The sequence below is a fragment of the Rattus rattus genome, chromosome 2 (genome assembly GCF_011064425.1).
Source record: "Rattus rattus isolate New Zealand chromosome 2, Rrattus_CSIRO_v1, whole genome shotgun sequence".
Taxonomy (NCBI): Eukaryota; Metazoa; Chordata; class Mammalia; order Rodentia; family Muridae; genus Rattus; species Rattus rattus.
Genome location: NC_046155.1, coordinates 33,263,735 through 33,278,943, shown reverse-complemented (window position 1 = coordinate 33,278,943; position 15,209 = coordinate 33,263,735).

Below are 15,209 nucleotides of genomic sequence, written 5' to 3'. Positions count from 1 at the left end.
TATAATTTTAAAACATATAAAATTTTGCCTAAAATAGAACAACATTCCCCAGATGATTTCAGAAAAATAAAAGTAAAATAACTTAGCTGACCTCACACTCCCCTCACCAAACATTTCATGAAGACTGGGAAGGCCAGATTCCCATCTTATATTACTGAGAATTCCCATATGGAAGTCTATGAAAGAATTCAGTAATGTCCCTAGTGGAAATTCTCTATGAGCTACATAGGATGAGAATCTGGTTTATAAACAATAAACATTAAATTCTTTAAGGTTTGATCTTGGCCTTCCATGAAGTTCCAGATGTTAACTGAGAAAAAATACTCTTGGGGCTCCAATAACCATGTTTTCTGGTTTCTCAAGAACTTAGTAGGCCACTCAACAACTGACTGCATTGCCATCAAAGGGTGTAACTATATTTGTAAAATTGCAATATCATTTTTATCCAGTTTTCAATATGGTTAGAGCTGGGACACATAAGGAAAATCAAATTTTAAGCAGAAGTCCAATATCATTTATGCAAGTGAGAATTTTAAGGACAAAAAATTGCATATGCTTGTTGTAAAACATTTGAAAAATACAAAATGAATGCCCATAAAAACAGCTAGTAGGCTTTTTCTGATGAGCACAATTCACACGTTTCCCTTTGTGAGGAGAAAGAGAGAAAATTAGGTCAAGTTATCAGGTCCTGGTTGAATAATTTCAAAACCTGCACTTATGATTCACTGAAATCATTTTCTCTAAGCAAAGGAGAGGGAATGTTTTTAATGTGCTTCAAATGATAAGGCAGATTTTCAGGGATGAGAAATGGCAGGAGGGATCCTAGAAGCTCAAAAGCAAGTGTGGTCATGTTAACTTTTGTCAAAACCAAAAGCAGCAAGAAAGCATAAAAGAAGTTACTTCCTCTATAAGTCACTCCCACAGCATTATGGATCAGACAAAAGGAGAAGGGCACCTAGAAACCTCTCCAATGTGTCCTCTCCTCTGCTTCTTGACTTTTTGTCAAGAAATCTATAAATACTTCTAGTCTAGGAGATAGAACAGACTCCTTTCCAGAGGGTGATGGTTATCCCCATGTAATTAATTACTGTGTGTCAAGCTTCTAATCTAAGGACTATTCTTGCTATACTTACATACAAAACTAAGGACTGTATACCTCAACATAAACCAAATCACATCTTAAAAAGAACAGCACTACTGTTGTGGGCAGTTAGCAGGTAGAACAATAGCACACGGTAAAAAAAAAAAAAAAAAGTAACTTGCCCCTTTTTGGCTTATTTATTTTTATTTCGTGTGAGGTTGTTTTGCCTACACATGTCTGTGCAACATGTGCATGCAATGTCCATAGCGGCCAGAAGATGGCACCAGATCCCTTGGAACTTGAGTTACAGATGGTTGAAGGCATCCATGTGGGTGCTGGGAATCAAAACCTGGTTTTCTGAGAGTATCCAGTGCTCTTTAACTTCCAGCCCCAAGTAACTTGCTTAGTTATACAACTAATAAATGTGTATGAAGCCAACTTCTTACTCTACAGACACACAACCAAAGACACTGTAGTCACCATACAGATCCACTGAGAAAACAATTGACGATGTACCAGTTAACACACTCTAATAAATTATGTTTGAAGTTTGGTAAGTGAAATTTCAGTTTAATCAATGAAGTCAAAATTAGTAATCTATTTTTGGCTAAACACAGCCTCACTGTGCTTTTGAATTTTAGTTCTTTTCTGAGCCATATGGCTCCTGTGCTTCATCACGAGCTCCAACTACAGCATGGATGGTTTATATGGGGAGAGGTGTAAGCTGTTTCAACTATTTTTAGGCTGCTTTGCCCATATGCCTAAAGAATTTCATCCCTCTTGGTGAAATCACTTTTCCAACCTGCCAGAGTATCTTTGTTCCAACAGGTATAGTGGCTCAGAAGTATAATTCCAGTGCTTTTCATACTGAGACAGGAGGATAACCATGGGTCCCTGAGCTACAGAATGAGACAATGTCAAAAAGAAAAAAGTTGGACCCGAAGAATGATGGTCTGCCCACAAGCTCACACATTCTATCTAGCATCCGTTTACTTCCCATCTGAGCCAAATAGTGCATTGGTTGGAGAAAGATGTGGGTGGTTTTTAGCTTTCCCTCTACTCATCTCTTCCAGTGATATCCACACCCCGACTTTCTCCCTATCTGTCTCCTATTCCACCCTGCTCACAATCAGTCTTCTACTCTTTCACTGCAGTAGACGTGAGACTGCAGAGGCAATCTGGGAAAGTCATTACAATCAATTTAAAAACCAAGTGTGGTTAACTGACTGAATCCCTTGCTGGGAAGCATCATTCACATACAAAAGAATTATGGAAATGTTTATAGTACTTTTCAAAGGAAGAGTTATGACCGAAAGGCAGCTAGTGAAAAAATTACCTATAAACTTTAAAAGAATCATTCTGCTTTTGTTATTTTTCCCGTGCAAGAAATCTAAACATATATTTTAAGATTTCATATGAGAAGGAATTATAGTCAGAGATGAACCTGTAAAGCCAAGACTATGAATAATCTAAATTCCAGAGTTCTCATACATGAAGACTTTGAAAAGTGATTTGTACAAACAAACATACTGTGTGAGATCATAATATAGGCCATCAAATAATCAAGAAAAGAAAAAGAAAGCAGGCCCTAAAACAGCCTCTTCACTCTGACATCCATAAATTTCCTCAGCCCTAAAATTAAGCTGCGTAAACTTCCTTATCTCTACTCTCACTTGGGTATTGTTGACCACCTTTATCTAATGCTCATGGAAGGTTTACCACTGTGCTAATAGTACTTCTCTTGAGGGCAAACTCCAATGAGTAAAGGCCAAGTGATAAACCTTCTATGTATTTCTATGAATAAGTTGAGGTGTCAAAAATAAATGAATAACAAACTCCTTATAGTTCCTTTAAAGTGGAAGATGTGTTTCATAGACCAGCCTAAGTAAGATAATGACTCGTGGTATTGTGTTAATGACTTCAGGAATGGTTTCTATTATCCCATGTTCATACAGACATACCAGTGGAGACTTTTATTTCCATGAAATATAAAATTGGGTAACCAAACTGAGACCATGGTCCAGAGGAGTGTGTCTAGTAAGCTGAAAGGAGGGTAGAAGGCACAGACAACAGGAAACCTTGTCACTGTCTCTGCAGAGGAACGGAGGAGATAGTGGCTCAGAGAACTTTTTTGAAACACAGTCAGTCATGGGAGTTAAAGACAAAGAATGAGCTTTAATATTTTAGGACAAACTAAAAATTAAAACAGAACATTTGCTAGCATCTTGGCAAATAGTTATCAGTACAAAGCAGCCATACTGTAAGATAAATTGACAAAAGTTTAGGAACAGACACATGTATGTATGTATGTATGTATGTATGTATGTATGTATGTATGTATGTACATGTGAATATATGTATGAACAGTGAATAGGAAAAACAGGCCATACATTTGAAAGAGTGCAAAGAGGGGTATATGGAAAATTTTGGAGGAGAGCAAAATTATGTCATTATATTTTAATCTCAAAAGTAAAAGAAATAATAAACAAATAATAACATGAAACCTTTTATGATTAAAAAGGTTTAAATTGACAAGGCCTCCATAATGGCGTGAAGACCACATCATCTGATATGATAATGTGAATGGGGAAAATTTCACAGAGCCACACCCTAATGAGTAACAGTGAGTCAGCGGCCACCGAGAGAGGCAGTCTTCACCTGAGATGAGCTCTCTAATAGACTATCCAATCGCAAGTGACCAGCCCCATAAACATGCATATGAGCACCATTCGAGAGGACTCAGTATGTTACACACATGTGTGGGTGTAAGTAATGATTATGTATATAATACAACACATGGAGATGAGGTCGTGAATTTGAGAAGAAGTTGAGGAAATCGTGAGAACATGGAAGGAGTTGGAGGGAGGCATGTAAATAATGTAAACACAGTGTTCATTTATGTCAATTTCAAAAATGTTTGAGGATTAAACTAATGTCAAAACTCAAGTTCTTATACTGCCAAGTTGTGATGGGTCCTTCAAAGTATACTGCTTTATCAGGGAAGGAAACCCTTGCCATTCGTGCCTGTTCCCATGCCAAAAGCGGTACTGGCACATGCAGGCTTCACTCTTAGCATTGGTGGGATGAATGAGAGAACGTCAGGTGATAGTGGGAATTAAGTTCCAGTTTGCTAGTAAAATGAATGAAGGGAGTCAGCACCAGCTAACAGCTGGAACATCTGGTCGAGAACAGAGGGAGAAGCAGGAGAAAGAAAAAGATCAAGAGCAGAAAATGTTGCCCAGCCTACAAAATGGTCAGCCCTGAAAACAGACATACGAGTAACTAACATATGGGCTGAACAGGTTGTATGTGTATGTATGTACATATAAATGCATGCTTGCAATAACAGAGAGTGAAAAAAGAGGCCATGAACTTGAAAGAGAGAGGAAAGGCGTGTGTGGAAGGAGTGAGAGGGAGGAGTGGGAAGAAGAAATAGTGTAACTAAAGAAAAAAGAGAGTCTGGAGCACAGAGTGGGGACTGTGACATCTGGAAGCAGCTTGGAGTGAGGAAAGTGACTCTGGCCCCAACTTTGACCCATTATGTGACCTCAGTCTAAAATCTGACTATTTCTTATCGACGTTTTCTCTCACTTCTTCAGGACATAAGAAATTTATCAAATAGATAGCGAATGAATTTTTTCCTGAGGGCTGAAAATCAAGCCCTGTCAAAAGATATGTGATAGTTAGGTATTTCCACTTTCTGTGAAATCACTGCTCGAGTAAACACTGTGCATCCGGCCTTTGTTTAGAAAGTGCTGCTTTCTGACTTGGTAGTATAGTAGACGTGGGTAAAATTTTCCGTGTGTTAATAAAGTAGTTTGAGACATAATCTGTGAAAAGCAATTGGAAAGCTGTGAAATATTAGGATTACTTTGTTCTCAGTATCGCCAGTGCGTCCCTGCCTCCTGGTCGTCGCTGCTCTACCCTTCTCATGTGTCTTTCATCGCGTGCTTTCTCCTAAGGCCACTCGTGACCACCCCTTCCTAATTGGTTCATGTTTCCTTTTCAGAATGTTTCCTCTCACACTCAATGTTATTGACACTATCAAAACCTGCCACTTCCCCTGCTGCTGTGGTTAAAACTAGGTTTGTGCCACCTGACACTTTTGTTAAACTTGGATTGCATTTGGGTGTTTGATCAATAGTGTTTGGAGGCGGACATCATGGCAAGGGCTTGGGTCTTGAAGACAGAACTTCGTAACTGACTGATGCATTTCAAAAGAGAGTAACCTCTCACCTTTATGTGGCTAAACTATATACATTTAGAGTGGATTGTTATGAAAGATACCCCAGCCTTGACTTCCTTTTGCTTCCTCTTCTCTTGCTTCCATTTTTGCCATGGATCTTTAGCCAATAGGGTCTTCCCCAAAACCAAACAGATTCAGCCACTCAATCTGGAACCTTCAGGCTTTTCTGGACTCCAGAATTGGAAGCCAAAATAAACTACCTTTCCTTATAAGTTACCAATCTCAGGTTCTATTTCTACAACCGAAATTACACTAAGGCACCTGATCAAAAAGTTTATAAAGTTTATAGAATGAACTTAGAGCCACAAATATGTGAATACCACTCTCCCATTTGTTATGAACCTGAGTGAATGACTCAAACAAACTCATTCTCTCCATCTGCATCATAAGCTGAACATAGCTTCATTCAGTACCCATCCTGGAGGGAGGATTTCATGAGGAGAAGACCTGACACCTGGCACCTAGTAAAACAATAGGATGAACACAGAAATTGTTACTGTGGCGTCTGTCCCCTTTCCTCCAGCCACGCCGCACTGCTTTCAGCTCTCCTCATTCCCTCTCTGAACGATTACATTGGTCATCTCATTTATACTTCTTCCTCCTGTCTCTCAGGGTTCCGTTCTTTATGGGAAAATAATGTTAAATATAATGTTTCATATCATCGTCCTTTATAAACATCGCCCTTTGTAACAAAGTGAATTGTAGAATAAACAGAGATCAGACATCTAATTATGTTGTAACTATGTATAGATACACACATGAACACACATAAAATTGTACATTACTACATATACATATATGTGTGTATATATATACATACATATATATGCATAGTTCCGTCTCTCCAACCTCATTATTTACAACTTCTCACATCCTTATCGTTGGCTGAGAAGAATGTCATTCTGGAGTGTTCTGTGTACTCACACACCTCCATGTCTTCGCACATAATCCTTGCTCTACTTGGAACAAATTTTATCATTAATTCTGCCCAGAAGTTCTCTGTGCATCTTCAAGACTAACATCAGCAGCACATCTTTTGAGATTCTTCCTAAAACAAATACAACTCCCCCTCTAAAGTGATAACAGCATATGACTTACAGTTAAGAGTTGTCAATTAGTTGTCTTACTGTCTTCCCAATTAAAGATCTTCTTAAAGAGGGAATACAACTTTGGCCATCAGTTCTTTTCATCAGGCATGAACCACAGTGCACATAATACATTTGTGTTGATCTAGCTTGATAAGCCATGAATTCTAGTGCTTTGTTGAAGAAAAATTAGAATGTATGATTCAAGTCAGTTTGAATATAAAAGGAACAAAGAATTAGGTGGACAGATTGAAACGTCAATCATGAAAGCAATGTGAAACAGCCTTAGAGTTTACCTCACACGTCTGTCTTTCTCATGATCCACTGAGAAAACATATCTTACTTTTTGAAAAGCTAAGAAATGTCTAAGTGTAGATGTAAGCGCTAAAACATGGAGGAATGATTACATATAAGTCACTTGGAGCATGAAGAGTGAGGTAAATCCACAAGGATTGATATGCGGTTGGCTAATAGACTATGCCGTGCTCAACTCCTATACAGCTCACTGACAGATGAGAAATAGCAGAGGCCTTTACAGTAAAGAGCTCTGTCTTTCAGAATCATACAAATTTAGCCTGCTCTGCAGCAGGACTTTACAAGTCTAAGCCAAGTCACGACTCAACTCCAAGAGAACAATATGAAAAGCATGTATCTTTATGTGCATTTTCACGTTTTTAATCTCTTCTGAAAGATTCTTTTGAATTAATTCTTAGGTTCTTGGCTATGTTCAGGTGGAGTGCCCCTTGCACTGTCCTAGAGAGGGCTGTAGTGCTGTGTTCTTAAGTGCATCAACCTGTCACATTTTAACACAATCACAGAATGTAAGTCTTAGACCTCATGATATTTTTAAAGGGATTGGTTTCTTTTGTAACAATTTGGAATTGAAATTATAATTTAGCTTCAGTTGCCACAGAAGATTTCTTCTTTGAATATAGTTAAGATGTAGAGAGGAGGTGGTGACTCTGAGCTGGACTTCTCTAGAGATGAGGTGGTGACTCTGTAGCTGGTCTTCTCTAGAGTTCTACGGTACTTGGTCAAAACTCAATTTTTATTTTCTGAATCCACCATCAAAAAGGAATGATATGAGAAATGATAAAGCTAACATAGGGTGAAATAATTAACTTAACAATTGTTAAGAATTAATTATGGTAAATTATGATTAAATGTCAAAATCAGACTTACTAGAAATATAAATATATTTGTGAACTCATTAAAAGATTTTCTCGTCTACCTCACCAACAAACCTTACAAACAACAAGAAACCCATTATATTTTTTTTCTCCCTTACTAAACTTGGCATAAAACATTTTTTGAATTGTTTTATTTTCTTCTAGGCAAATTACCTAATTTACATCGAAGATCAAATGAAAAACTCCACAATTAATAATGAAAAGAATGCACAAAACTATTAGCCTAAGTTTGCAATACAGAAAGCTCATGCCATTATCTTTTAAAAAAGAGTTTTATGTCCTTACTTTATGTGAATGAGTATTTCCCTGCATGTGTTTGTGTTACCATTTCTGTGCTTGATGCTCAGATAGGCCGGTGAAGGCCTTGTACCCCTGCAAATGAAGTTACAAATGTTTGTGAGTGAGTGCTGGGAACCCAGTCCAGGTTCTGCAAGAGCAGCAAGTGCTTCTAATAGCTGAGCCATCTTTCCAGCCCCAATTCTTGAATTCTTTACTATTTTATGAATGTTGTTATCAAAAGATATAAACTAAACAGTTCAATGGGCCAAAACCAGTCTGACTTGCAATTTTATAAAGGTTTATTGAAGCATAGCTGCACATTTATTTATATACCGTCTATATTGCTTTCTCACGATTTGTCAAACTTAGTAGTTAACAAACACTGTTCTGTCCATCATCTAAAGTATTTACTATCTAATCCTTTAAAATAATAACCTTCTTGACCTTCGCCTTCAGCAGTGGACATCATGTCAAATAAAATCAGATCTTTAGAATCTGAGACCCAGAGATGGCAACTTTGACATAGGTTTTCTTTTTTAAAAAAATTAAGAGATTTTTATAAGAATAAAAGTCAATCAACAATAATGAATTTAAATCAAAAAGTAATTATTAAAATGACTTAATTTCCCTGTTTGAAAGCTTAACATGACAGATATTTATGGGCATGAAGTGAAATGAAAAAGATGAATTATTTTCCTGCTTTAGCCCCTGAAGGAAATAACATACCTTTTGTTGATGTAGGGAGAATGACCTGTGATCTGTAATGGATTTCTTACAGAGAAACAGAGAACATGAGCTATCGCCATCTTAAGTCAGAGAAGCCGATGACTCAGAGACTCTCCCTGGGCTCGGTCTAAGTCATCTGACATGGAAATGAATGATTCAGATGTGTGATGGCTCTAGCAGGAGTAAGGAAGGAGTCGTGATTCATCTAATACGAGGTCATGGGCTTTGTTCCCGAGGCAGAGAGGAGACGTACATTTCTCTTTCTTTATGATGTATGTTCTTGCACAAGTTCCCTTCCAGATCTGGGATCCCAAATGGAAAACACAGCTAATTAAATTAGCTTCCTAATGGCTCTGCTGTGAGGGTAGTCACACGTGATATCTGAAGTGTGAAGTCACTGACAGGACCTGGTGCCCTCGGGGTACATTTGGTTAGTGTCCACCGGGTATTATATATAAAGGATTATTTGCTCGTATCTGCAGGACCACGTGCATTGAAAATCTCACAACAGATGGTTTCCTCAAGTTGGACAATTTTGTATAAAGTAACAATTTTGTGAAGTGAGTTCCATCTTCCTATTTATTTAAGCTGAATTTTACTAAATAGCTGTCTGCTAAAGTTTTATTCTCGGCACATTATTCAAGAAAAAATATACCCTTGGATTAAAATAAATTCTCAGAGAAAAATACAATTTCCTAGTAAGCCCACTGGGAATCCTTTTTTGATTGAGGGGAGTTGTAAAACATAATAGACGGTAAACAAAACTGTCCCTAAGTTAAAAATGACACTCTGCAAACAGATTGAAAGGACAATTGTCTTAGTCTACATCTCTGCCCTAACGCACTACCTTACGGTAGGTGTTTTATATAAGCAATAGAACGCATTGTTTAGACATCTGAGCACCAGGAGCTTCGAACTCAAGAAGCTAGGAAGTTCCCTGTCTGATGAGCTCCTGTGCCCGCAGCTGGTACCTCTTCCTTTGTCCTCACATATGGGGAGAGCAGTGCAGCCTGACTCAGCTTTCTGGACAGGGACGTTCATCTCGGTTGTGAGGGTCTTTCTATAGAACCCTAAGTGTTCATACCATCACACCATCTCCCAAAACGATGCTTACAGATTAAACAACGAGACAAAAGCAAAGCTTTCACATCACAGTGAACACTTTTAAAAGGCCACCACATTTATCTGTTTACAAGATATTTTGTTCCCACTTCACAAAGCCTTAGCCGAGATGAGGAAAATATAAACAAACATCTTATGCACAGAGTGTCCTTACGAAAGCCCCTTCTGTCTTCATCATCACACTGCTGGGGTGGAAGTGAGGGTAAAAACAGACACGTTTAAAAACTCCAGCAAAACAGTGAAGAGGATGCAGGGTCAAAGTTCATAATATTAATGATTTCCCCTGAAGGAAGGGGTTTTTTTTATTGGTTTGTTTTGTGTGTGTGTGTGTGTGTGTGTGTGTGTGTGTGTGTGTGTGTGTGTGTGTGTGTGTTTGTGCGCGCGCGCCATATGTTAACCTAGTCTGCAAGAGAGATCACCAGTATCATCCTTGCATTGTAGTAAAAAACAGATTCCGTGTGTCATAGCACAAATACTCGGACTGAAGTTAGAGAGTCCAAATAGCTTTCAGAGAAGGATCATCCTGCTGCCGCAGCAGCTGTGGTTGGGTGGCGGTAGGCACTGGGAACATGATTGCTCCCGTTCACCACTATGTTCTTAGTACTTAGTACTTGGTTCTTAGGCTGCTGGTGAAGCTAAAGGTGCCCCTGCCCCCGCCCCACCCCATCCCACCTCCTCGCCCCACCCCCATCCCCGCTCGCTTTTCCTCCTGCAGTTCTACCTGTTTAAGTCTCCTTCCCCTTTATGCTGGTCGTCTCTGCAGGAAGCCATCTGTGAATGACATGCCACCTCTCTCTTTCTCTTTCCCTCCCTGAAAAAGAAAGAAGAAAGGAACTACAAAAGTGTAGCTGGAGAAAGCTAGATCTCGACTGTACTGAGCCCTGAAGCACTCAATAGTCCTTCCGCGTTGCATCCCTGCCTCTGAGGAGAAAGTTCTCACACTTGAGAGGGCCAGCGTTCTGTGGTCTCCCAGATAACACGTGCATCTAGACTTTAAGAAGAATTCTTGATGCTGACGATTTTGATGGTTCAAGGGAGCAGGAAATTGAAAGAGCCGGAGAAGAAATGAATTCTGATCCTTGTCTGGCAGATTTGTATGTCAAGTCCACAGCAAAGCAATTGTTTGTACCCACACCTCTGAGATTTGAACATAAATCACTAGATATGCAGCATTTTGTTGTCCTTAAAATTTCAAGGAAGGGGGTTGGGGATTTAGCTCAGTGGTAGAGCGCTTGCCCTGGGTTCCGTCCCCAGCTCCGGAAAACTCGGTCATCTTCTCCGCGCTTAGGGGTTCCCAGAGAAAACAGTTTCAATTTTCCGGGTGCCAGGAAGGTTTTTTTCTGAGCCTGACTATAATTCTTTCTCAGTGATATTAGCCCTGATCCTACCTGGCTGACTGAAACAGGTCCTTATCTTCTTCTGGATTATATTTCTCTGCCTATTTGAAGATTGTTATTACAGTGTCCCTCCGCTCTAGCATTCAGTTGGCCACGCAATTTTAGTTCTCTTAGCATTTCCTAATTTGTAACTCAGAATGTTCATATGCCTTTCTGATGTTCCTCAAGTAGATGGCGTGAGAGATAAATTACCAAATAATAAACACAGTAGTCTTTGCCAGTGCTGCACCCAGTCACCGGGCCAACTCAGGTTTCCCTTGCTGCAGTGATCTGAACATCCGGTAGCTAGGCTTGTGTTGGCCATAGTTTACCGTGTGTGTGTGTGTGTGTGTGTGTGTGTGTGTGTGTGTGTGTGTGTGTGTGTGTGTGTTGTGTGCGCGCGCGCGCGCGCGCACACGATGGTATACTCTTGACATTTGAGTCCCTCACTCCAGCATGGCTAATGTTTCTGTTTGTTGTTGATGATTACTTCATTTTAGCTGTCACTGTCATAGGTAGCCACCATGGTCTCTGATGCTTACCTTAGCATTCAGCTAATGGTTAGGACAGGAGCTCATTAATATCACAGTACTTTCCAAGGAATTCTGTGTGCGTTTGGAGCACACCCTGAATACTCCGTGTCAGAAGGAAAATTTGCTTAGCCTTCCTTTTCTGCTTTGGTATACTCTTTAGACCATCCCCATAATGCTTGAGTCATGTTTTCCCCATCCGTAAGTTTAAATTTATTAATTCTGATTAATTAATTCTAATCAAGCTAAGTTTGATTCCAAGGACACAAACAGTAGAAGGGGAGAGCCAACTCTGATCGCCACATGTATGCTGTGGCAAATGCACATGCACATATACCATATGCAATAGTAATTAATAATAATAATACTAAATAATAATAATAATGTAGTGCAGTTTTCCTGGGCTTATGTTAACATCTTAATGTTGTGTGTGTATAGCAGTTCACTTTGGGTTTACATTAACTTAATATTATACAAACTCTATTTATTCTCTGCCCCTTCCCTGGTGCTTTTATGGTCATTAAAACCACATACTTAATATGTTTATACATACCAATGCAAGTTTATAATTATTGCTTTGTTAATCCATCTTTTAAATAAAATAATTACAAATATACTTTCTTTTTAGGACTTATTTTATTTTTATGAGACTGACATGCTGCCTACTACACTATGGAGCTGCCTTAAGAGTTATTTTATTTTTAATTATGTGTATGTTGGGGTGGGGGGGTGTTAAGTTCCCCTGGGAGCAAAGCCATGGAGGCCCGATCCCTCTTGAGCTGACAGGATAGAATTAGAGGCAGTTGTGAGCCACCTGACATATGTGCTGGGAATCAAACTCAGGACTTCAAGAACAGCACACACTCTTAACTGCTGAGCTGTCTTTTCGGTCCCCTATTTATCCTTTCTTTTATATTTATCTACAGTTTATATTTGCTGGTGGGTAGTGATAAAAATAACTGGATTTTTGTTGTTGTTGTTGTTGTTGTTGTTGTTGTTGTAGTTGTTGCTGTTTTTGTTGTTCCTCCTTCACCTGGCCTCAACTTACTATCTTTCAGCCTTTCATATGTGCCTAAAAGATTCTTTTAGCATTGTTTGCAAAATTGGCCTACTGTCAATGAACTGCCTTAGTTGTATTAACCTAAGTTTGTCTTGGTTTCTTCCTCACCTCGAAAGATAGTTTTGCTGCACATAGATTTCTTAGTTGGTAGGTTTTTATTATTTTTATTTCACCATTTTAAATATCACAGACCCCGGCAGCTCCTGATGGGAAATGCGGTGAGGAACTTTGAGCATGGACACTTTCCTCCCAGACCCTTTGGCTCTTAGTTAGATTACAGTGTGTCTGCCTGTGACTCTCTGGGGCCTTCTTCCTCCTTTCTGTTTTGAGCAGATTGGACTCACACACTAACAGTTTTCACTGCATTTAGAAACTTCCTGGCATTTCTTCATCGTTCCCCTTGCTCCCCTCTCTCTCCTGCCTTTCTGGGACTTCCTTTCAGATGGACTAGACTGTACTCCCTGACTCTGGGACACTGGTCAGCCTTCTTCATTGGCCCTTTCTTATCTCAGTGTCAGTGAGGCTAACTGACCTTTCCTGGGGTTGGCTGCTTGTGCGGTCTGTGTATAACTGCCCAGGTCTGCTGCTGAGGCCTTTAATGAACTCTTCACTCCGTACTTCGCATCTCAGCTCTAGACTTCATATTTGACCTTTAAATAATTTCTCTGTGCTGATCTCTACTTATTAAGAAACTGTTTTCATATTCTCTTTACATGTGGTCTTAGTTAGCTCTTTGAACATAGGTAACACAGATTTAAATCTCTTTCTAGTACCTACATCCTGACCCCTTTGGGGCAGTTTGTATTGACTGCTTTCATATTGATGGTGCAGTGTTTTAATTTTCTGGGAATAATAACTTATTTTGTTGAAACCGTACATTTAGAATAATATCACATGGTGTCTCTTGACATTTGAGTCTCTCACTCTAGCATGGCTAATGTTTCTGTTTGTTGTTGATGATTACTTCATGTTAGCTGTCACTGTCATAGGTAGCCACCATGGTCTCTGATGCTTACCTTAGCATTCAGCTAATGATTAGGCCAGGAGCTCATTAATATCACAGTACTTTCCAAGGAATTCTGTGTGCGTTTGGAGCACACCCTGAATACTCCGTGTCAGAAGGAAAATTAGCTTAGCCTTCCTTTTCTGCTTTCATAGAACCATAGCATTAGACAAAAGACAAAGTTTCGGCTTCTCCCTGATGATTCACACGACAGTAGGGAGGCATATTCACCTCCGTATGAGTGGCTGTGGACTTTAATATCTGCTCGTGCTTTTTCCGTTCTCCTCTGGCCATCTTTCCCCATCTTTTCCTGTAACCTTTGCAAAGCCCTGATGTGCATCAGTCATCACTAACTACCTCAGGGAGCTGGGATCTTCATCTCTGTGCATCTTTCCTACAGTTGATTGAAAATCATTTCTATGGGGAAGATTCAGACCCAGTGAGTTCTAAGTCAAGCCAAACAGACAGTGCTGTGCGTGGACTGTTTTCAGGGAGCTGTCAAGCAGGTCAGATGACAGTTCTGTGGGAATGGAGTTTAAGAGGACTTCTCGACTCATTCTGCTTCCCTGCGGCCGCTGGGCTGCTGTGACTGCAGAATGGTACTTTTCAAGGTTATTATAAAGCTGGCAGTGCCGTGCTGACAGTAAGACAGTAGAAACCTACCACCACCCACGGGTTTTCATACACACAGATTCATCTGTGTCCCCTGATCAACGCTCTCTAATTGCTGCAAGACTGCAGTTCCCCGTACGGGTTCTGAAAAGTCCCTTCTGGCCATTTTCTTTGGTTTTGGTTTTGGTTTTGGTTTGTTTTCAGTAGCTAATTGTTCTGTGCAAGAAAAGCGTCTAGCATTTGTCTCTGCCGCTTTCATTCCCTGCTGTTATTATAGCAAGCATCTTGACAACAGTCTCTACTGTACTAAAGTGAAATTCACTGATAATATTACCAAGGCAGACACACATTTTCAAAATGATTGATGTAATTGTCTAATTGTAAAGAAAGAAAGAGGTCGGCCCTTTCTGTGGGCTCACTTTGAATTTTGACATTCCAAGTGACATGACTACAGTTGTGCTCGGCAGAGATCCTGCCACTGACGTTCCCAGAATGCTAGTGCTACTGGAACAATGAGCAGTCTGCCCTCCGTTTATGTCAGATTCACAATTCTTAAAAAAATAACTGGAAAGTAATTGCATTTTTGTTTGTCTGGTTTACCTTGACGTAAAACTGAATTTGGTCCTGGGCTCAAGGCATTGCAGACAGGTTTTTTGTTTTTGGTTTTTTTTTTTTTTTTTTTTGACTGTGTGAATGATTGCTAGAGCAGCAGCATAGTGTTGAATTATCATATCATCTCCTGAATATTCCTGAGACAAGGCCCTCGGAAACTTCCCAAACGCCCGCTAGGGGGCAGTACTACTCCTTGAGAGATTTACATCAGCCGGCTTTAGAGCAGCTGTTGGTCCTTTTTTTTTGTTTTGTTTGTTTTGTTTTGTATTTTCTTATTCTTGTGTTTT